The sequence below is a fragment of the Megalobrama amblycephala genome, linkage group LG23, assembly GCF_018812025.1.
Source record: "Megalobrama amblycephala isolate DHTTF-2021 linkage group LG23, ASM1881202v1, whole genome shotgun sequence".
Taxonomy (NCBI): domain Eukaryota; kingdom Metazoa; phylum Chordata; class Actinopteri; order Cypriniformes; family Xenocyprididae; genus Megalobrama; species Megalobrama amblycephala.
Genome location: NC_063066.1, coordinates 28,418,747 through 28,442,435, shown reverse-complemented (window position 1 = coordinate 28,442,435; position 23,689 = coordinate 28,418,747). Strand labels below are relative to the sequence as shown.

Genomic DNA, 23,689 nt, shown 5'->3' with positions numbered 1-23,689 from the left:
TTTGCTTTTTCTTGCATGTAAACATTGATCAGCGAACATAAGCAGAAGCTCAACCGAAACTGAATAACGCACAAGAACCGTGCTGGTTACGTGCTGCGTAACCAGCGTTTGAGCTTCCGGATGAGTTTGGTTTTGTGTGTTATTAATGTTTACATGTGAGTAAAAACCTAAATTAAATCTGTTCATCATAAGCGATCAAGTCTCTTCAGACAATTTGATCTAAACCCCAATTCATATGGATTAGTTTTCCGATGTCTTTATGAACTTTTTGTAGTGTCAAAAGTGTCAGTTGGAAAGGAAGTCTATGGAAGGAAATCTGACAGCATTTTGTCATCAAAAATATCATAATTTGTGTTCCAAACAAGAACAAAAGTCTTATGGGTTTGGAATGACATGAGGGTGAGAATTTAAATGTCCCTTTAAATGTGACTAAAGATTAACTTAATATAGCATTCTTTAAGCAGTGTTGATCTTAAAATGCTTTTGTTGTTCATCAGGAAAAGGATTGTCTTGTCAAGGCCAGAAAAGGCGTCTACATCTCATGTAGGGATATCTTGTCTTCTAGAAGGTTTGTTTTTATTTATTATTATTTTCTTGTAGTTTTCATTATTTAACATTAGTCCTCTGCAATTTGCTTCGCTTTCTCAGAGTGAAACGAGCATTGAGGAGCATCTTCAAGACATCGCTGGAAGTGCTCAGCCCTATCACCTGGCTGTTGAAACCAAGAATTCGGTTCACCAGTTCTTCATTCTTGATCAACATATCATTCCATGCAAGTCAGTCTTCTTTTGATGCCTTTTGATGAAATTTTTAATGGGATTAATTCACCCAAAAATGAAATGTTTTTGGAGTGGGGGGTTGCCAGGTCTGCGCAACAAAACCATCCCAAAAGTAGCGCAATCACAGCACAGTGTAAAAGTATCCCAATCCCAGACATGGCAACAATGAGCTGAGAGTCGTTACATGGCTATCGGCTGTGTGACAGACAGCCGACAGCTGACGTTTATGTGTGCATTTTAAAGTTTATGACTTTCTGTTGGGTTTTGACATCATGACATGCTTCACTGCCGGCGACGACGGGACACTGGACCAAAATATGTATGGTTAAACTATGTAATGTTAGTTTTATATCGTTAGCAACTAGTTAACCTTGTTTGCTTTTTATGTTAAATTATGTTACATTTATGTTAACTGTGAATATATATATATATATTCATATTTATACATTTACTCTGTATTTAAGTCTGAATTTAAAGTACAGTACTTTAGGATTTTATTCAACTGCACTCCATCTCAGTTGTTGTTTATGATGTTCAACCTAAGTTCTGTTGTAAACAGTTGTAGGTACTTTATGTAATGTATAGAACTATGTATTTTAATGTAAAAATATTTAATTTACATGATGAAAAAATGATTGTATATATTGTATATGTAAAATGTTTCATGTAAAATTATAAGTTGCATAAAAGAAATAAACAATGAACAGAACAATTCTTTTATTTACAGACGTGAACATGCATAAAAAAATAAATTAAATTAACAGAAATTATAGTAATTAGAAATTACTCTGGCTCATTTACAAATAAATAAAGTCTCGATTCACCGCGGCACGAGGAGGGCTGACGTAATTCGAGAGCGACTTCAAGAGCACCCTCTCCGTTTCCCAGTGGAATGAAGCACCGATTTCAAGACACTTCGCGGTCTACACTATCCCACAGTTCATTGCGTGCCAGTGACGACAGGAGTTCTGTGTGAATTCACATAAATGTAAGCAATGCCCCGTGTTCACCAATATCTAAATCAAACTGTAATATCTGGTTTTCATAAATACAGTATTTGTCTCTGAGATGGAGTGCAGTTGAATAAAATCCTGAAGTACTGTACTTTAAATTCAGACTTAAATACAGAATAAATGTAGAAATATGAATGTATATATTTTCACAGTTAACATAAATTTAACATAGCCTAATTTAATATAAAAAAAACAAACAAACAAGATTAACTATTGCGAATGATATAAAACTAACATTACATAGTTTAACCATACATATTTTGGTCCAGTGTACCGTCGTCGCTGGCAGTGAAGCATGTCAAAACCCAATAGAAAGTCATAAAACTTTAAAATGCACACATAAACGTCAACTGTCAGCTGTCTGTCACACAGCCGATAGCCATGTAACTACGCTCAGCTCATTGTTGCCATGTCTGGGATTGGGATACTTATACACTTGTGCTGTGATTACACTACTTTTGGGATGGTTTTGTTGCGCAGACCTGGCAACCCTCCACTCCAAAACCCCACGAAGTGCACGGACCCTGAATTGGGACACAGCTTATGTGTGCCTGGGTTACGACGCCGAATTGCTTAGCTCTAGTGAACAATATAGCTATGTGTGCCTGGGTTACCACGCCAAATGGCTTAGCGCTAGTGAACAATATGACTCGTGTTGTCACGGTACCGATACCATGAAAATTTTACGGTTCTCGGTACCAATTTCGGTACCACAGCGAACTATTTTACTATTTTATATAGCCTATTTTAAAAGCATTAAATACGATTTGGAGCATGTCTGTATGTTTTTGTGTGTATATATAGGCAACCTCAATTAAATACATTTTTAAATAAATAAATAAATAAATAAATGCTCAAACATCCATTTTGTACTTTTGAAAAAAACGAGCATATGCTGGTAATGTAGGTTTTGAATCTGGTATGCTGGTTTGAGCTGGTTTATGCTGGTCAAGTGCTGGTCCATGCTGGTCCTATGCTAGTCCTAAGCTGGTCCTGGACCAGCATAGGACCAGCATAAACCAGCTCAAACCAGCATACCAGCTTCAAAACCTACTTTACCAGCATATGCTCGTTTTTTTTCAAGAGGGGTAACAGACGTGCGTGTTTATTTTAGCTACAGTTGTGGCCCGAAATATTGGCACCCTTCATAAATATGATCAAATATGACTCTAAAAATAAATCTGCATTGTTTATCCTTTTGATCTTTAATTTATAAAATTAGCAAAAATCTAACCTTTCATTGAAGAAAAAGAATTGAAAGTGGGGGGGAAATAACATTATGAAATAAATCTTTTTCTCCAAAACACGTTGACCACAATTATTGGCACCCTTTTATTCAATTCTTTTTGCAAACTCCTTTTGCCAAGAGAACAGCTCTGAGTCTTCTTCTATAATGTCTGATGAGTTTGGAGAACACCTGAGAAGAGATCAGAGACCATTCCTTCATACAGAATCTCTCCAGATCCTTCAGATTCCCAGCTCCATGTTGGTGCTTCTTCTCTTCTGTTCACTCCACTCATTTTCTTTAGGGTTCAGGTCTAGGGACTGGGTTGGCCAGGTCAGAAGCTTCATTTTGTGCTCAGTGACAAATTTTTGTGCTGGTTTTGATGTTTGTTTTGGATCAATCCAACCACAGCCCATTATAAGATTTCTAGCAGAAGCGGTCAGGTTTTGATTTTTTATCTGTTGGTATTTGATAGAATCCATGATACGATATATCTGAACAAGATGTCCAGGACCTCCAGCACAAAAATAGGCCCACAACATTAAAGATCCAGCAGTATATTTAACCGTGGGCATGGGGCACTTTTTATCCATGTGTGCACCAAACCCATCTGGTGGGTTTGCTGCCAAAAAGCTTTTTTTTTTTTAGTTTCATCTGACCATAGAAGCCGGTCCCGTTTGAAGTTCCAGTCTTGTCTGACAACTGAATATGCTGGAGATTGTTTCTGGATGAGAGCAGAGTATTTTTCTTGAAACCCTCCCAAACAACTTGTGGGGATGTAGGTGCTTTTGATAATTATTTTTAGGCTTTCTGAGATTCAAGACTCAACTAATCTCTGCAATTCTCCAGCTGTGATCCTTGGAGAGTCTTTGGCCACTCAAACATTCCTCCTCATCGCGCATTAGGACGATTTAGACACACATCTTTCCAGGCAGATTTGTAACATCTTTAGTTGATTGGAACTTCTTAATTATTGCCCTGATAGTGGAAATGGGGATTTTCAATGCTTTAGGTATTTTCTTACAGCCACTTTCTATTTTGTGAAGCTCAACAATCTTTTGCTGCACATCAGAACTATATTCTTTGTTTTTTCCCATTGTGATGAATGATTAAGGGAATTTGGCCTTTGTGTTTCCTCATGTTTATACTCCTGTGGAACAGGAAGTCATGGCTGGAAAATTTCATGTTCATGATCACCCTGGTGAGCTAAAAAAAAATGTGAATATGAATGGGAATATACATATAAAAAAATATAAAAAAATTCTAGGGGTGCCAATAATTGTGGCCAACGTGTTTTGGAAAAAACATTTATTTCTTAATGTTATTTTCCCCCCACTTTCAATTCTTTTCCTTCAATGAAAGGTTAGATTTTTGCTAATTTTATGAATTAAAAATCAAAAGGATAAACAATGCAGATTTATTTTTAGAGTCATCTTTGATCATATTTATGAAGGGTGCCAATAATTCTGGCCACACTTGTATAATAGGCCTAATGCGAACGAGAGAAAGAAACATTTATAATCCCCTGCGTGAATTAAGATTTGGGAAAATAAACAGAGATTCCATGTTCAGTGGAATAACTAATGGAATATTGTTAAATTCTCTGATAATCAGGTGACCAGATCGCAAAACAGAATACAAAGCCTAAATGTATGGACTCACGCACCGCTCTCATTCTGCATGAACCAAAATGTTTCCAAGGCTGCAAAGTCAAATTTAATTGCTAACCTATTATTTCTTCTATAAACAAAGCTTTGTGCTTCACTCGTGTCATATTCACGTAAATACTGGCACAGCCCAATCAGTGGGTACCGAATATACCCGGATTCTTGGTACTACCGGTACTACAGAAATGTGGGTATCGTCACATTTTCAAAATTTCAGTACTGACTTGGTACCGAAGTACCGGTACTTTTGACAACACTAAATATGACTATGTGTGCCTGGGCTAACACACCGAATGGCTTAACTCTAGTGGCCTATGACTATGTGTGCCTGAGCCAAAAGCTCAAACATAACCATTTAGAACACGCATTATGTGTGGCTTTAACAAATGTAAATGTTGCAGGCTAATAGAGATGAGAAAAGAAACCCCCCACAACCACCTGAGCAATTAAATAGAATAATGATTTAGCATTTTTGGATAATTGTCACTGTCAAATCCTCTATACTCCTATTGCAAAAATGAGTCATTTGGACAATGGAAAAAATAATGAGCATAGACTCTAACACGCGTTCAGCTGAACCTATCCTGAACACATTAGGTCAATGAAAACATCAGCCTTGAAAGTGTTGTTGGAAGTTTGAGCAAATAAGGTGAACCCCGGTTAAATGGCAATACATTTTCTCATGTCATGTCCACTATGCTTAGTGCAGTGATGGCTTGCTGCTGTATAAAATACGTATCGCTGCTGCTGTATGCTTGTATTTTACCCCTACATTGAATGTAATACTGTAAACACCCTTCTAAGACAAATAAGGCATAGATGATGTTTTGTAGATCAAAAGAAAAGGTTTATGTTTAGATGTAAATGCCCAGCTCAATTCCAGAATCCGGAAATTTCAAAATATTTCTGAATCAATATTTCTATACATCTTTTGTCTGAATTATATACCACCCTAGTAAAAAAAAAGTATACTTTATTGTATTTTACATATATTCCCTTTTTCTATAGTACACTGCAAATATACAAACAAAAAATTTACTATCATTAAATATATAAAAAGTATATTAGTATCATATTTTCACAATGCAACTTTTAACACACTTTAAAATAATTGTACTTTAGTATATTTTCTAAAAAATATATTTTAGAAAAATATACTTGAAGTGTAAGTTCAGTTTATTTTTTAAAAGTGCATTTATTTGCACTTTATAAAAATATATTTGAGGTATATTTTAACAGTGTGCTGAAAATGATCATTGTAACAATGCACTGAAAGTATATTTAAAAATTACATTATTTAATATCCGGAAGTTGTAGTGTATCTAATGTTAAATTTGAGTATATTTTTTAAGTTTACTTCTTCATCCTTGGAATTCATTATATTACTTGTGCTATTTATTTCAGTATGAATGCATTACAAGCTCATTTCGTATATGCAGTGTAGCCTATACAATTTCCAAATATGTGTAAATGTTTATTAAGTTTACACTGGCAGAATCATTTTACAATCAAACACACAAATGTATATTAAACAACACACCAGCAGCACAAGTAATGCGAAAAATATATGTCGAGTGGTTAAACTTGGTCTGTGACCAATCAGATTTTGTTGCTCACTGCCTTCAGCCAATCAGAGCTGCTGACGTCACGGTCGTCGTCTGAATCCCCTCACTCAGTCACTCAGGTGAAGTATAATGTCGCAATGTATAATTTATTTAATAAAACACTGAAAGCGCAATATATCGCTCAATCTTGGGGATTCTGACCAGTTCAATCAAGTGACATCGCAGCCTAACCGTGATGGCGACGACAACCGGCTAATCTAATGGCCTACGCGATCCTGAAAGAACCGGAGAAAAGTGCTGCTATTGGGAGGTGAGTTGTATTCTACCAGTTAACAAACTTTATTTTATTTTCTTTAACAAACGGAGAGCGATATTTCGGCTTGATTTCTCCTTTTTGAGTTTTTGTCTGGTGTTTTATGGCACATGTTTGTATGCAGCACCAAAACATTCATATGATTGGTCAAATCGGCCGGTATTCTGTACGATATTAATTCATAAAGTGTTTTATGCTTGACTATGTATCGAAAACAACATCGACATGCCATTCTGATACAGTTCCCTGCTGCTAATCCTCATTTACTGTTCAGAAATAGTATTGGTTCAATGTAGGATTTAGACAGACTATTGTAAACGTGAATAAAGAGTTGAACATGCTGTCTTATATCTTTGGTATATTCTGTCAACAGATGCTGTTCTTCAGAAAATGGAATATAATGTGTAATTTGTATTTGTGTATAGAGGGTCACCATGGTCCAATATTTTTGTTTTCTTTAATGAAAAACATGGTAAGTTTTGCTGAATCTAAGTTTAAATAAAAACTATTGGATTTGTCAATGAAATATGTCTCTTCATTAGTGATGTTGTTACATTTTATTTATTTTAATGGCCTTGAAAACAAATGCATTCAACTTTGGGAAAATGTGTTAAACTGTATTTAAATAGTAGCACAACTGTATTGTGTGAGATTATGTTATTCAAGTAGTCAACATTTAAAGTGGATCAAAAAAGTTAGGACAACTTTGATTAAAGGTTTTGATCCGCTTCAAATGTTGACTATATTATACAAAGTATAAGTAATAACAAAGTGTATTGTTATTGACTGCAAAGTGTGTAATGTTTAATATTTGGAATAAGCCAAAGGTACTGAGCATACAGTATATACTATTACCTGTAAAATAATATATTCAGTGTATATTGCTTGTGTTTTCTGAAGACACTCGTAATTATTTTGTAATGTACTTAAATCACAAATAAAGTGTACTTATAACACAAAGTGTACTCATAACAGAAATAAAGTATACTTATAACACAAATAAAAGTATACTTATAACAGAAATAAAGTATATTTATAATACAACGTATATTATAACAAAAATTATACTTTTAACACAAATAAAGTATACTTATAACACAAATTAAGTACACTTTAATATCACTAATCAAGCATGTAATTAGTCCCTACACAGACATATACTTAAAGTGTACTAAGTATACTTGAAGTTGTTCCAATTTAGTACACATAAGTATACTAAATATACTTAAAGTTGTATTTTAATACTACTTAATTTCAACTTAAATATACTTAGTACAAAATTAGTTGTTTCAAAATAGCACACTTTAAATGAACTAATCATTAACACACTTGAAATATACTAATAATTAGTCTTGCTGCAAGTATACTTAGTATACTTTTTTTTCACTAGGGCATATGCATTACTATGGTATATTATATCTTTGTGCCATGCAATGGTTATGTCAATCGATGCAATTTGACAGTGAATCCCATATCACTTTCTAAACTCCGCAGTGTGCAACCGACTGTCGGTCCTCACAGCAGCATAACACTTGTTAATGAAAATGTATGGCCGCAAGATTAAATAGGAAAAGGAAAAGGAAAAAAAAACATTCACTCATCTCAGTAGCGAACTCAGAAAGTGCCGCTATTAACACTCCTGTTGTTAAACGAATACCTTGGCGTTTTAAGCAGAGAGTGATTTCTGACAGATAAAACACCTGATGTCACCACTCAAGATCAACTACGCGTGTCCATGATCAGCCACACACTCTAGGTAAGTTGAAATGATAAATCATTCTATGTGAAATCTATAAATAAGATGAAGATGACATATCCGACATTGGCATAAATCGCTGTTCATCCTGTAGTTATGAAATATGCCCAATATAAATCAGAATACAGCTGCTCGCGTACTTAGTATGCAAACATTGTTTGCGTTTTAATTCATGATAATATTTACAATACATGATCAACTCATTAGCCAACTCATCTCACTCAAATTAGCAACACGTACACAGTGTTTACTAAACCACAACTTCTGCTGTGTTCTATTGTGTTGATATTCACTACATTGCAATCTGAATTTGTTATCAATGCTGCTGCTGCTGTACAAAAATACTGGAATTGCTGTAGCTCTGTTAGATATGCGAATACAAAGGGAAGCCTGTTTTTCACTTAAAAAGTTCAGCAAGATTGTCTCTGTATCCTTATACAACATTGCATATTCGCTAGCTACTAATATGCTTAGTAATTCACTCTAAGCAAAGAATCGAAAGCGCAGACTACACAAAACACACAGTGATATAGCATAAAAACGTCTCGGGTTACGAGTGTAAACCCCTGTTCCCTGAGTAAGGGAATGAGACGCTACGTCGGATGACATGATGGGAACCCTCTGTATTTTGTGTTCGTGAAGCACCTCTGTATCCAACCAATGAAAAGACGCGACGTCAGAGGCGGGTGACGTCACGGATCAGGAAGCTATAAAGCACACCTGAACACAAAGCACGCCAGCTTCTGCAGGTTGTCTGAAGCAAGCGCACCAGGTATGCAGGAGATACGGCCACGTGACGTAGCGTCTCGTTCCCTTACTCAGGGAACAGGGGTTACACTCGTAACCCGAGACGTTCCCTTTCGTGGGAACTATCGACGCTACGTCGGATGACGTGATGGGAACGCAATCCCAACTACACCGTATCTCCGAGTGCCTGGCTGCTATCTTGTAGCACCCTGGCCCCCGGAGTGATGTTGAGGTGAAGATTGTAAAATCTAATAAAGGTGTGCTGGGATGACCATCCAGCCGCACCACAAATGTCGTCCATAGAGACACCAGATAGAAGAGCTCTGGACGCAGCCTTACCTCTCGTGGAGTGAGCCCGCACCATCAGAGGACACGGGCACCCCACCGTCTTATACGCAAGTGAGATGGCCTCGACCACCCACTTGCTCATCCGCTGTTTAGATGCTGGGCCCCCCCTCTTAGGGGACCTGTAACATACAAACAATTGTTCTGTTTTTCTCCACAGGGCAGCTCTGTGAACATACGCATCTAATGCTCTTACAGGGCAAAGCAGATTCTTCCTTTCCTGATCCAAATTTGCAAAAGGAGGCGGGCAGAAAGCCTCGAGTACAATGGGACCTGGGACCCTCGTTGGAACCTTTGGAACATAGCCTGGTCTGGTATGCAGGAAGGCTTTTACCATACCAGGCGCAAATTCAAGACAAGATGGAGCGACTGACAGCGCTTGTAAATCACCGATTCTCTTCAGAGAAGAGACGGCCAGAAGAAAAATGGTCTTAAGTGTCAAGAACTTGTCTGACACCTCCTCTATTGGCTCGAAGGGAGCCTCAGCCAGCCCTTGGAGCACAATAGTGAGGTCCCAGGTCGGAGTTTTCATGCGCACCACAGGTCTCAACCTGAGTGCACCACGGAGGAAGCGTACTACTAGGGGGTCTCGACCCAGCGAGGAGCCCCCTACAGGAATATGATGAGCCGAAATAGCGGCCACATATACTTTCAGCGTGGAAGGGGTTAAACCTTCCGAGAATTTTTCCTGAAGGAACCGAAGCACGTCTGGGACTGAAGAATGGACCGGGTCCAAATTATGCTGTTCGCACCACACAGAGAACAATTTCCATTTGTATAAGTACAACTTCCTCGTGGAAGGAGCTCTGGAGTGAAGAATGGTCTCCACAACCTTGGTTGGGAGACCAGTTCCTATGAGCCTTGCCCCCTCAGTTTCCACATTTCTGGGCGGGGATGGAGAATCGTGCCGCCCGCTTGGGACAGGAGATCCTGCCTGAGAGGAAGCTCTAAGGGAGAGCCGTGAAGTAGCGACATTATGTCCGAAAACCATATTCTCTGCCTCAACCTGCCTCAACAGGGCGTCCGCTCCCACATTCAACCGCCCGGGGATATAAGCTGCTCTCAGCGAGAGGAGCTTTCCCTGGGACCAGAGGAGGATGCGACTGGCCAGCTTGGATAATAGGCGAGACCGCAAACCCCCCTGATGGTTGATGTACGAGACCACCGCAGTGTTGTCCGTACGGACCAACACATGATGGTCTCTCAGGTCGGGGAGGAAGTGTTTTAATGCAAGAAACACCGCCATCATCTCCAGCCGATTTATGTGCCAGGAGCGCTGATGGTCTTCCCACAGACCCTGAGCGGAGCGGCCACTCATGACCGCTCCCCAGCCCGTGAGGGAAGCATCTGTCGTAAGCATTACACGACGACCAGAAGTCCCCAGCACGGGTCCCTGGGTTAGGAACCAAGGCTTCTTCCACATGACCAGAGCACGAAGGCATCGCCGCGTGACTTTGATCATGCGAAAAGGATTTCCCCTCGGGGAGAACCCCTTGGTCCTGAGCCACCACTGTAAGGGTCTCATGTGCAGGAGGCCAAAAGTAATGACGTTGGACGCAGCTGCCATCAGACCAAACAGTCTCTGAAACTGTTTTACAGTGAGTGACTGGCCTAATTTCACCCCTTTCACGGCTCCGAGAATGGAACTAACACGAGCAGGGGACAACTGCGCCTGCATCGTGGTGGAATCCCAGATTACACCTAAGTAGTTTGCAACCTGACTCGGGACCAGCACACTCTTTTTGGCGTTGAGCCTCAGCCCAAGCCTCTTCATGTGCGACAGAACAACATCTCGATGTTGAACTGCCAATTGTTCTGTTTGAGCTAGTATCAACCAATCGTCGATATAGTTCAGCACGCGGATGCCCTGGAGTCTCAGCGGAGCCAGCGCTGCATCCACGCACTTCGTGAATGTGCGGGGTGAGAGAGATAGGCCGAACGGAAGAACCCTGTATTGGTAAGCTTCGCCCCCGAAAGCAAACCTGAGGAACTTCCTGTGTGAAGGATGGATGGATACATGAAAGTATGCGTCTTTCAGATCTATCGCTACAAACCAGTCCTCGGACCTGATCTGAGGGATGATCTGTCTGAGTGTAAGCATTTTGAACTTCAACTTCCTTACTGATCGATTTAACACACGTAAATCTATGATCGGACACAACCCTCAATCCTTCTTCGGAACAATGAAGTAGCGGCTGTAAAAGCCCGACATTTTGCTGGGAGGGGAAACCCTTTCTATAGCCCCTTTTTGCAAAAGCGTCGTTACTTCTTGCTCCATTACCAGAGAATGCTCTGGGGTTACCACCGTAGGAAGCACCCCGTTGAACTTGGGCGGTCGTGAACCGAACTGAATTCTGTAGCCCTGTTCTACCATGAGCAGCACCCACTTCGAAACATTCGGGAGATTTTTCCACTCTTCCAAATATTCTACTAAGGGAACCAGTCTCTCGAGACTGGTCTCTGGTGTTTTTTGAGCACTTGGCTCGTCCATCTGACGCGGCGCACCGGCAGACAGGCGAATCACGTGCTGGCCGACCCTCCTCGGAGGATCGGCGGAGACCGCTGTGCCCTGACGCACGCTGGGTGGCAGGGTTAACAGAACAGTCCCCTGAGGGCACAGAGGAGGACCCGATATCCGAATCCCCCCGGAGGGGGCTGCCCTCGAGAGATCCTGCGCCACTAACTCTTCTTTGAAGCCTTCCGAGAGATAATGACGGTCCTCAGATCCGCCCTACCTCCGGAAGGCTTCGCCTGTGCCGCCCATCCCATCACTTGTCTTGGATGTAGTTTTGAGAGGCTTGGTGGGCAGCGCCGGGGTCTTAAGGGACGACGCGGTCTCGGGTGAGAGATAGCTCACAAGCGTCTCCTCTACCCGAGGCATCGCCCCATAGCCGTGATGTTTAAGACCGACAATATTGCTGTACAGCGATGTCTGCGGGCTGTACAGCCGATACTGCACAGGTCTCTTCCACAACCTCGACACCTCGGCATGGAGGTTGGGAAAGAACGGCAGACCCCGGCGCTGAGGCAGTGACCGAGGGGGAAGAAAGCGTTCGTCCAGTTTACTTTTAACTCTGGACTCAGCTTTCTCCGCGGGCCATTCGATATTCAACTTTTCAACAGCCCTGGTCACCACCTCTAAAAGCTCCTCATAAGCTGGTGAAGCTGATGGCGGTTCATCATCGACGCCCTCTACATCAACCTCCTCAGAGGAAGATATATTGAGCATCGGTGTCTCCCTTCGGGGGGAAGAAACCGCTACGCGTGCTTCCGCCGCTAAAGGAGAGACACTGGGTCTAGCGGGTAAGGGAAGCGATAAGGCAGAGCCCGTCTCTTCCCCCTCCGCTAGATCCATCTGTGAACCCCACGAGTGCAGCCTGCGCTGTGCCTCGGCAGCAGCGGGACCGGACCCGCGGGGAACACTCGCCTCGGCGCTCTCCTCGAAGAGCGTTCGACGCGATCGCAGCACTCTGAGGGTGAGCCGCTCACAGTGCACACAGACGGCTCCCTCGAGAGCCGCCTGTGCATGCTCAACCCCCAGGCATCTAACGCACATATCGTGTGTATCCCCAGCCACCATAAAGCGTGGGCAGGGAGGAGCACACTTTCTGAATTGCTGCTGCTTTTCCGCCATATTAACTGTGTCTTATATATATTGTGCTTGAAACTCTTGTCCTCGGACGAAGAGATCACTGTGTGAATATATCAGACAGACAACAATAAATAAGACAAACAAGATACAGAGAGCGCTTGCTGAAGACAACAGAAGCTGGCGTGCTTTGTGTTCAGGTGTGCTTTATAGCTTCCTGATCCGTGACGTCACCCGCCTCTGATGTCGCGTCTTTTCATTGGTTGGATACAGAGGTGCTTCACGAACACAAAATACAGAGGGTTCCCATCACGTCATCCGACGTAGCGTCGATAGTTCCCACGAAAGGGAACCTGTGTACTTATGTTGATTTTCAGATGATTTCTGAAGCGTGCTGCACTGCTAAGATTGATACACTACTGATACAGCAGGAACCAATAATCTGTGTCCTATAGATAGTGATGTGATTAAAAGCAGGGGTGCGTTTCCCAAAAGCATTGTTAGCCAACTAACATCGCAAGTTCCATCGTTACTTGCATAGTTCAACGATTTGGTGTTTCCCGAAACCATCTTTAAAACGAACTTTCGCAAACTGCATCGCAAACTTGTGTGGTTGGAACGACAGCTCTCGAGCTGTAGTTAGAAGCATAGTTTCCTGTTTTCATTACATGTGGACTTAATAAATCGTTATCTTGAGCAAGATAAGCAAGCTGACATTAAGTACAATGTATATCTTTTATTTCAAATATATATAAATATTATTTATACATTTTAGTTTGTCAAGAGATTTAAAGCACCGTTTTTGAAGAGTGTGCATGTGTGTACGTGTTCTAGTATGTAAGAACAAGCATTTGATTTAATCTGGAAATAAAGCAAAATAACTGAGGAAAATGAGAATTAGTCCTCCCTAGTGAAAAAAAAGTATACTAAGTATACTTGCAGCAAGACTAATTATTAGTATATTTGAAGTGTGTTAATGATTAGTTCATTTAAAGTGTGCTATTTTGAAACAACTAATTTTGTACTAAGTATATTTAAGTTTAAATTAAGTAGTATTAAAATACAACTTTAAGTATATTTAGTATACTTATGTGTGCTAAATTGGGACAACTTCAAGTATACTTAGTACACTTTAAGTATATGTCTGTGTAGGGACTAATTACATGCTTGATTAGTGATGTTAAAGTGTACTAAATTTGTGTTATAAGTATACTTTATTTGTGTTAAAAGTATATTTTTTGTTATAATATACGTTGTATCATAAGTATACTTTATTTCTGTTATGAGTACACTTTGTGTTATAAGTACACTTTATTTGTGATTTAAGTACATTACAAAATAATTACGAGTGTCTTCAGAAAACACAAGCAATATACACTGAATATATTATTTTACAGGTAATAGTATATACTGTATGCTCAGTACCTTTGGCTTATTCCAAATATTAAACATTACACACTTTGCAGTCACTAACAATACACTTTGTTATTACTTATACTTTGTATAATATAGTCAACATTTGAAGCGGATCAAAACCTTTAATCAAAGTTGTCCTAACTTTTTTTGATCCACTTCAAATGTTGACTACTGTACTTTGAATTACATAATCTCACACAATACAGTTGTGCTACTATTTAAATACAGTTTAACACATTTTCCCAAAGTTGAATGCATTTGTTTTCAAGGCCATTAAAATAAATAAAATGTAACAACATCACTAATGAAGAGACATATTTCATTGACAAACCCAATAGTTTTTATTTAAACTTAGATTCAGCAAAATTTACCATGTTTTTCATTAAAGAAAAAAAAAATATTGGACCATGGTGACCCTCTATACACAAATACAAATTACACATTATATTCCATTTTTTGATGAGCTTCTCATTGTGTCTGATGGCACAATGATGACTGCAGAGACTCGTGAAGAACAGCATCTGTTGACAGAATATACCAAAGATATAAGACAGCATGTTCAACTCTTTATTCACGTTTACAATAGTCTGTCTAAATCCTACATTGAACCAATACTATTTTTGAACAGTAAATGAGGATTAGCAGCAGGGAACTGTATCAGAATGGCATGTCGATATTGTTTTCGGTACATAGTCAAGCATAAAACACTTTATGAATTAATATCATACAGAATACGGGCCGATTTGACCAATCATATGAATGTTTTGGTGCTGCATACAAACATGTGCCATAAACCACCACACAAAAACTCAAAAAGGAGATATCAAGCCGAAATATCGCTCTCCATTTGTTAAAGAAAATAAAATAAAGTTTGTTAACTGGTAGACTACAACTCACCTCCCAATAGCAGCATTTTTCTCCGGTTCTTTCAGGATCGCGTAGGCCATTAGATTAGCCGGTTGTTGTCGCCATCACGGTCAGGCTGCGATGTCACTTGATTGAACTGGTCAGAATCCCCAAGATTGAGCGATGTATTGCGCTTTCAGTGTTTTATTAAATAAATTATACATTGCGACATTATACTTCACCTGACTGACTGAGCGAGGGGATTCAGACGACGACCGTGACGTCAGCAGCTCTGATTGGCTGAAGGCAGTGAGCAACAAAATCTGATTGGTCACAGACCAAGTTGAAGAGACATTTGAATTCCGATAAGTTTAACCACTCGACATATTTTTTCGCATTACTTGTGCTGCTGGTGTGTTGTTTAATATAGATTTGTGTGTACGACTGTAAAATGATTCTGCCAGTGTAAACTTAATAAACATTTACATTTATTTGGAAATTGTATAGGCTACACTGCATATACTAAATGGGCTTGTAATGCGCCATTCATACTGAAATAAATAGCACAAGTAATATAATGAATTCCAAGGATGAAGAAGTAAACTTAAAAAATATACTCAAATTTAACATTAGATACACTACAACTTCAGGATATTAAATAATGTATTTTTTAAATATACTTTCAGTGCATTGTTACAATGATCATTTTCAGCACACTGTTAAAATATACCTCAAATATATTTTTATAAAGTGCAAATAAATACACTTTTAAAAAATAAACTGAACTTACACTTCAAGTATATTTTTTTAGAAAATATACTAAAGTACAATTATTTTAAAGTGTGTTAAAAGTTGCATTGTGAAAATATGATACTAATATACTTTTTATATATTTAATGATAGTACATTTTTTGTTAGTATATTTGCAGTTTACTATAGAAAAAGGGAATATATTTAAAATACAATAAAGTATACTTTTTTTTCACTAGGGCTCTAATGCCATGCCCGTAATTTATAGCAAAAAATCAATCATTAATTAAATCTCAAACGGATTCATTTAAAGAAGTTATTACTCACCACCTGCATGACGTCATTCACCAACGAGGTTGAACGACAGGTTTGCGACAATACGGTTTCGGGAAACAGTCATGACTAGCTGATTTGTTCAACGATGTATTGTACTATGGTAGTTCAGAAGCGAGTTACATCGTTGTTCAGGAAACGCACCCCAGGTTCAGGACCTATTAGCTAGAGATCGATCGATATATAATTTTTCGTTATTTTTCCCGATATTTAAGCATGTTACCATAATCGGTTATCGGTTTTGTAATATTGGATTTACCGATAAATGCCGTCATCTTGTGGGTGTTTTGAGAATTGTGCGCAGGATCGCCATTAAAGTGCATCTGAGGAGAGACGAGACAACTGCGTGCACAGGTAAAGTATACTTACCTGCTTTGCTGTAATTAGTAAACTTTATTTAACATAACAGCCATTAATGCACAAATTAGATGTGTTACATAAATTCCTGAAATGTAGCTAGTTTATGCAGCTTGTCTCTAAAAAATAGAGACAAGCTCACGGAGTCACGTAAGATAATCCGTCAAGTCCTGTCCCAATAAAGATGTAACTTTGCATGAATTAAATAATACAGCCATGAATGAGCACATGTTGGAAATAAAAGCGCTGAATTTAATTCTCTCTCTGTTATCTATGCTCATCATTAGTCTCGTGAAGTCGTCTGCATTTTGCTGTTCACCCAGTGGGTTGATAAGAAATGCTCCAGCACGGCCATGGAACTTTTAACATGATTCACTTGTTTAAAACACGGTTATATAGTAAATGTTTATATAATTACGATTAATTCGCTACATCCAAGTAAATACAACTCTATGGAAATTAATTATTTATTATCTCTGTGAGCGATCGCAGTTTAGTATAGTTCTGTGTAAATGCATAGATAAACAGCTCTTTGTCAGCAGATATTTCATAATCTAGAATGACAAAAACATTATTAATAATTCTGATAATATACCAGTTGAGAAATGCAATAAAATGCAATGTTTTGTTTGTTATATTCCCATATTCCAGAGAATATTATTCAGTTATTTCACATTATCCAGCAAATTATTCTTCACTCTTTAGCCTATAAAATGGCTTATAAATCTACTAAAACTAGTTTAAAATGAAGTATTACATTTCTGCAAAGTTGATATGACTCCTGTCTTTAATTTATTTGCTCCATTTGAAAACATTCTACATTTATTTTGCTTATTGTTAACATTAGTGTTGCTGCTGATGCTTTTTATAAATAAAATTATTTTTGTGATATGAAGATTAAAATTAACATGAAAGACTACTAATTTTCAACAAAACAATGAAGCAGGATTATGGGGCAGAATGCTGAAAGAAAGGGAGTATTAAGCTACATTAAAATAACAATGCTATTTTTTTAGGTGGTTTAGATTAATTGGTTAGAATTACTTTTATGTGCTTTATTTATTTGACTTTTTTTTTTTTTTTCGTCTGTGGACTGATTTGCCGGTTCACATTAAGTTATCTTCCAATGTTGATGGTTTTAAATCCTTACTGAAGACATCTTTTTTCTCAGGCTTTTAAATCAATGTAATGTTGGGAATTAATGTGTGTATTTTATTTTATTGCGGTCTTTTTGTGTTGTTAGATTGTACAGTACTTTGGTCAGCAGGAGTTGTTTTAAATGTGCTTTAGAAATAAAATGCCTTGCCTCATCGAAGATTTTATTTTTTAAACAAAAACAGTTTAGTAACAGTGCACTCTTTTTATTGGTGTATAAATAAGATTTGTTTTGTTTTCTATGCAAGGAGGGAGTGATGGTTATAAATAAAATAGTTTGTTCAGTGATGTTGTAATCGGGTCAAAAACAGAATAACAGTATACAAAATAACAGCACTGTATAACAGTAAATAATTGCAGTAATAATAACTGCATATTGGTTATCGGGCACATAAACACACAAATTATCGGTATCGGTTCTAAAAAAATCAATATTGGTCAATCACTACTATTAGCCTGCCCATTAGAGTTTCATGCCAGAACTTTGTATGTAAAAGGCTAAAGTACTCAGACGTAGCAGCCGAAGCAGTACCAAGGGGCTGGCGAACCCAGTTGTTCCCCGTAGAGGGTGGGTCCAGAGGCTTTGTAGCCACGGCAACAACCAGGCTACTGAAGGGGTTGGGAGTCAGAGGACAGGCCTTAAGGAAGTATCCCAAATGGGCTGCAAAATGACCTAGAGGGGTAAAAGTAGATGGGAGCGCACCTGGGACGCCAGGTGTCGCTGTTGAGCTCTTTGGAGGTGTCGTGAGCTTATCAACAAAACACCAAGGAAGGAGAGTGCCCACCTGACGACCCCAATGAAGTGATTACCCTTACTCCTCATGCTGTCAAAATGTTAACAAAATGCCGATTATTCTAAGGGACTGAACTATCAAGTCCTATACGATCAACACAATAAAAAACAATTGTAATCATTTCACAATATTGCTGTTTTTACTGATTTTGATAAAATAAATGCAGCCTTTGTGAGCATTTGAGACTTCAAAAACATAAAATAATCTTACCAACCCTAAACCTTTGAATGGTAGTGTACATAAATGGAAACAAACAAATGGAATAGACATCAAAAATCCTAATCAAATATGGACTTTTGTTTTTTTGGAAATTTTCAGCTAACAAATTATACTAGTAAATAAAACAAATAGTTACTAATAAGTTGAGGAATACATTTTAATATAGAGGCTTCAAAATACTGAGAATAAGAAATGGCTTGGCATACACTCTTAAAAATAAAGGTCCTTTATTGCATAGATGGTTCCATGAAGAACCTTTAAATCTATGCAAAATTATCATTACACAAAAGATTCTTTATATTGGAAAAAGGTTCTAAGAAAAAAAATGGTTCTTTTAACAACTGTTCACTCAAAGGTTCTTTAAGGAACCAAAAATGGTCCTTCTATGGCATCATTGCAAAAATCCCCTTTTTAAGAGTGAATGCCAAGATACACATGTGGCCAGGTATCTGTTGAATTATTCATCACATGATCGATTGATCTGTGTTGTTAAATGTATCTATCAGTTAAATAAAGTTTTACAATACAATACAATACAAAATATGAAGACATTACACAAAGGTATGGGGAAAGATCATCTGAGTTCAGGCTTTACAATCATCTCCTTCCCTCTTCCTGTGAATCAAAACACTCATTGAATCATCACAAATATGACTCACATCTACTGTATGTGAGCACAGGGGTCTGCACAGAGACAGGTGTAAATTACATGGGCAGACTCTCTGACTGGTTCAGCACACCTGACATACACTTTCAGTAATCAGGTGTCAAAACAGTTGGTAGTTTGTATTTTAGTCCTGTGTACATAATGACTGAACAAACACCATCAGAAATTTGTCTCAATATGTCTCCATCTGCCACCGGACTGCTATGATCAATAATAATGATGGATTGCACAGTTATAAATTATTGATTTCTAAAAGAATTTGAGTAGGACATTGCCAGTGATGTATAAGGTTTTAGGGGCTAATGAGCTATCATAGCTGACATGAAAATAAATGTGTGTGTGTGTGTGTGTGTGTGTGTGTGTGTGTTATATATATATATATATATATATATATTTATTTATTTATTTATTTATGTGTGTGTGTTTGTATGCCATATATACACACACATCTTTTTTTAATGTATATTAAGAACATATTTTCTGGACATGCATGGTATATTTCGAAGTACCTTGGAGTTTATGAAAAAGGTAATGATTTAGTACCACTGTATATAATTACCACAATATTTCATCCGATTTCATCACATTACCACTAGAGCACTCTGTAAGGGTTTTTCAATTCCTAGACAATAAGAGATTTACACATAAGAGATTTTGCAAGTTAAAAAAATAAATCACAGTCTGATGCCCTTCTAACAACAGCTATAGAGGGTAGAGAAACATTGTAAGTGACTATCGCAGGGCTTAATGTGGCAGCACTGATATACAGTGATCCTACAAAAACTCAGCAGCCGTGTCTCTGTATAGACCTGTGCTGCTGCTGAGCCAGGAAGGAGATTAAACATGAGACTGCTTGTCTATGACTCACATGCCAGCGTCTCTCTCTCTGCCCACTCTGAAGCCGTTGGAGAGTGTGTGTTGGACGAACAGAGCGTGGTGTGAAGGAGTTGCTGCCTCCTTGTCAGTTAGCCAGTTAGTTGCAATGACTTGCAATGTGCAATGAAAACATTTTGGTTACAATGGGATTTAGGTTACCTAACACACTCTTACACTATAAGGGCACTCAGGTTGTGTATTTATCGAAAACCATTCGATGATGGAAGAGATGAGTTTAATATCTAACTTTGGGAGAGACCGAGGCTAGTTGTCACAAAAGGAATGCTTTTTTATAATCAGTGGTTTTGTATGTCAGCATCAAATATGCATCTCAAAACTGTTTTAAATTGCATTACTGTATGTACGTAAAGTCCAATATCATCATATTTTTGTAAATAGTTGTACAAGTGTAAAATAAAACTACATTGGCATACATTCAGACCAGAGTCAACTATAAAATGAAGGCATTTCAACCGAAAGAGTTATGTTCTTTGTACAAAGTGTAGATCTCAGATTAGGGCATGTCGTCACATTTTTATTCTGACAAATTGTTTTACAGTTGCTTTACCAGTGTTGTTGAACATCTTGGCAATAATGGTTGAAATGTTGATGAAAATGGAAAACTGAATGTCAAAAAAAAAAAAAAAAAAAAAAAAAAAAATACACTGAGAAATACTGACTGGAATAAAAAAGTGTGACAACTAGCAGGGGCACCCCTATATATTGCAAGTGTGCCATAGACAGAGAAAAACAACCATCAGATGTGTCCACAAAAGACCAAAGGGCGAGATGCCCAAACCAGAATACTGTATAAAGTTCAAATAAAGTCCATGTATATATAGATTGCATAATTAAAGAAATCCCGAGTACTTTTAACTTCAGTACCGTTAAAAAATAAACACATTTACTAGGCCAAAAAGAATACAACTTTCACTTAAATACACAAGTTAAGACGAAGTTGATCAATTTTTAAGTCTGTTGCGGGTCTTTTAAAGTGAAATACACTATGTAGAAGCAACAAAAGCTAGAGTAGAGAAGAACTTACAGAAGTCCCAGAAGAAAGTCGAAATGCACCTCATATTCATCTTTCCACATCTTTCACGGGAGATCAGGCATCAGTCCCGCGCGGAGCGAGGAAAATCCCTTCAACTCCATTCGCCTTCAGGCGCCTTGCGCATTGAGTAATCAGGTTTTTCCCAAGTGGAATACGTTTTCGACGCAGCTGCTGCTAAAAGGGGCGTTCTGGCGACGTGTGCCGTTTATGTTCTTCGATAAATAAAAGTTTTGAGGCGACTAAAATTCAAAGCGAATCTGCGCGCGCGTTTGGCTCCGGCGTAAACGGCTTTCCAGAGTGAAGTTCCTCAAAGTCTGACACAAGGGAAGGGGGCGGAGAGAGTCGCTCTGGATGGATTGGATTACTCAAGTCCTGCCCGAGCCACATTTCCGTATTTCCGATGTTGAAGTAGTGATCTGGATCGGAGCCCGGGAGCGCCAGGTTAGTTTGGACTGCCTCGCTCCAGCGCGTCTATTATCAGAGTTCTGCCTCTTCATTCCTCACGCTTACTGACGGCAAACTCTGATAACATTTATTAATCAAAACATAAATATATCAATATTCAAGCATTTGAATGGTAGCTAAATAACTACTAAACTTTAAAGTAAACGGTTTTGAGAAATAAATGTTAAAACGGTTTGGCATGCTGAGAGATCCCTGTTAGTTTTCTTGGTAACTAAATTATTAATGTACTCCAGAGACTAACTTGAGCACATGAAAAATATAGATTATTCCAAGTCAGAAACATATTAAAGCACATAGACTTTGAGCTAGCAACAAAATGAATCATGTGATGCAGCCCCAGTATGTGCTAGCTACAACATTTCCATTCAGCAGTGACACCTCCAGACAGGCAGAATGGATACAGATAACCTCCAACACACTCACACACAGACTGTCACTTTATGACAAAATGTCCTCCATTCGTAACACTTTATCTTTTGCATAAATTTGCAGTTATCTCTTCAAGATCAGGATGTTTGGCCAAGCTCTGTGATGTACAGTAAAGTGTCTTGTTAGTGTGTGTGAGTGTAGTCTGCTCTCTGTGGTATTGGCATTCTTCAGTAAACTGCAGTCACAACATGTTTTTCCCCTTATCAGCAAACATCAGATCATTCAGCTGAATGACCATCATAATTGGTTACAATAATCATCACAGCTGACGCCGGCCCACCATCAAAACTAATAATCATCCTTCTCTCTCGGTCACTCCCTGGCTGCATTCGAAAATTACATACTTCCCTACTATATAGTATATGAGAAAACAGTATATGATAAAAGACGTATGTCCGAATTCACAGAACTCAGTAGGCAAAAAGTAACCGGATGACCTACTACTTCCGGCGAGATTCTGAGGGTGCATACGTTGGACACTTTATTATCCCATGTGGCCACGGAAGAGGATTTGTGAATGACAGTGAAGTGACACAACTGATGTAGGTCACATTATAATAACAGCATGGTGAATGTAGTACATCCAGATTACATTCACACTACTACACACACTCAATCTATATAGACGTTATGTTGCTCGTTGTCTTTTGTCTTCTGGTTTGTATTTCCACAGCGATCTTACGCATTTATGAATGAACTGCTCGTTTTAAAATCTTCTGGGTCTACTGACATTTATTAAGACATCTGCTTTAAACATTAATGCTCATGATAACTTTCATTAACTCTACAACAAGTAAATCCACTTCACCAGCTAATTATTCTTTGACAGCGATGCCATAGAAACGTACAGGGCTACCACAAAAACGGAAGTTCAAAGACAATATTATAAAGATGGCGACGGCGCACTTGTTTCTCTGGCACATGTGGTCTATAGAACATAGCGGTTGTGAAGTAATTATTCATTCAAAATAAGTACCTACTTGAGAGTATGCGATTTCGGATGCAGCCCCTGTCTCTCAATACTTGATCATCTCTGCATCACCTAAACTAAATGTCACATATTAGCCCCAGATCAGTGGTGTAATGTAACAAAGTAATAATACTTCGTTACAGTACTTGAGTATTTTTTGGAAGAATCTGTACTTTACTTGAGTTTTTATATTTCTGTCAACTTTTACTTTTACTCCACTACATTTCCTAAATAAAATGCATACTTTTACTCTGATACATTTTCCCAAAGCATTTTCATTACTTACTACAAAATAAAATCGGAAAAACACAGACTGCAAGCAAGCATGTGCAAACAAGTGCTCGCTCAACCACGGTTGA

At 38.5% G+C, this 23,689-nt stretch overlaps 1 protein-coding gene across 3 annotated transcripts in view; it reads right to left on the bottom strand.

The window, feature by feature from the left end:
* Positions 1-23,689, bottom strand: part of psd2 (pleckstrin and Sec7 domain containing 2) — a 93,499-nt gene that overhangs the window by 23,178 nt on the left and 46,632 nt on the right. The gene's annotated exons all lie outside the window — the stretch shown is intronic.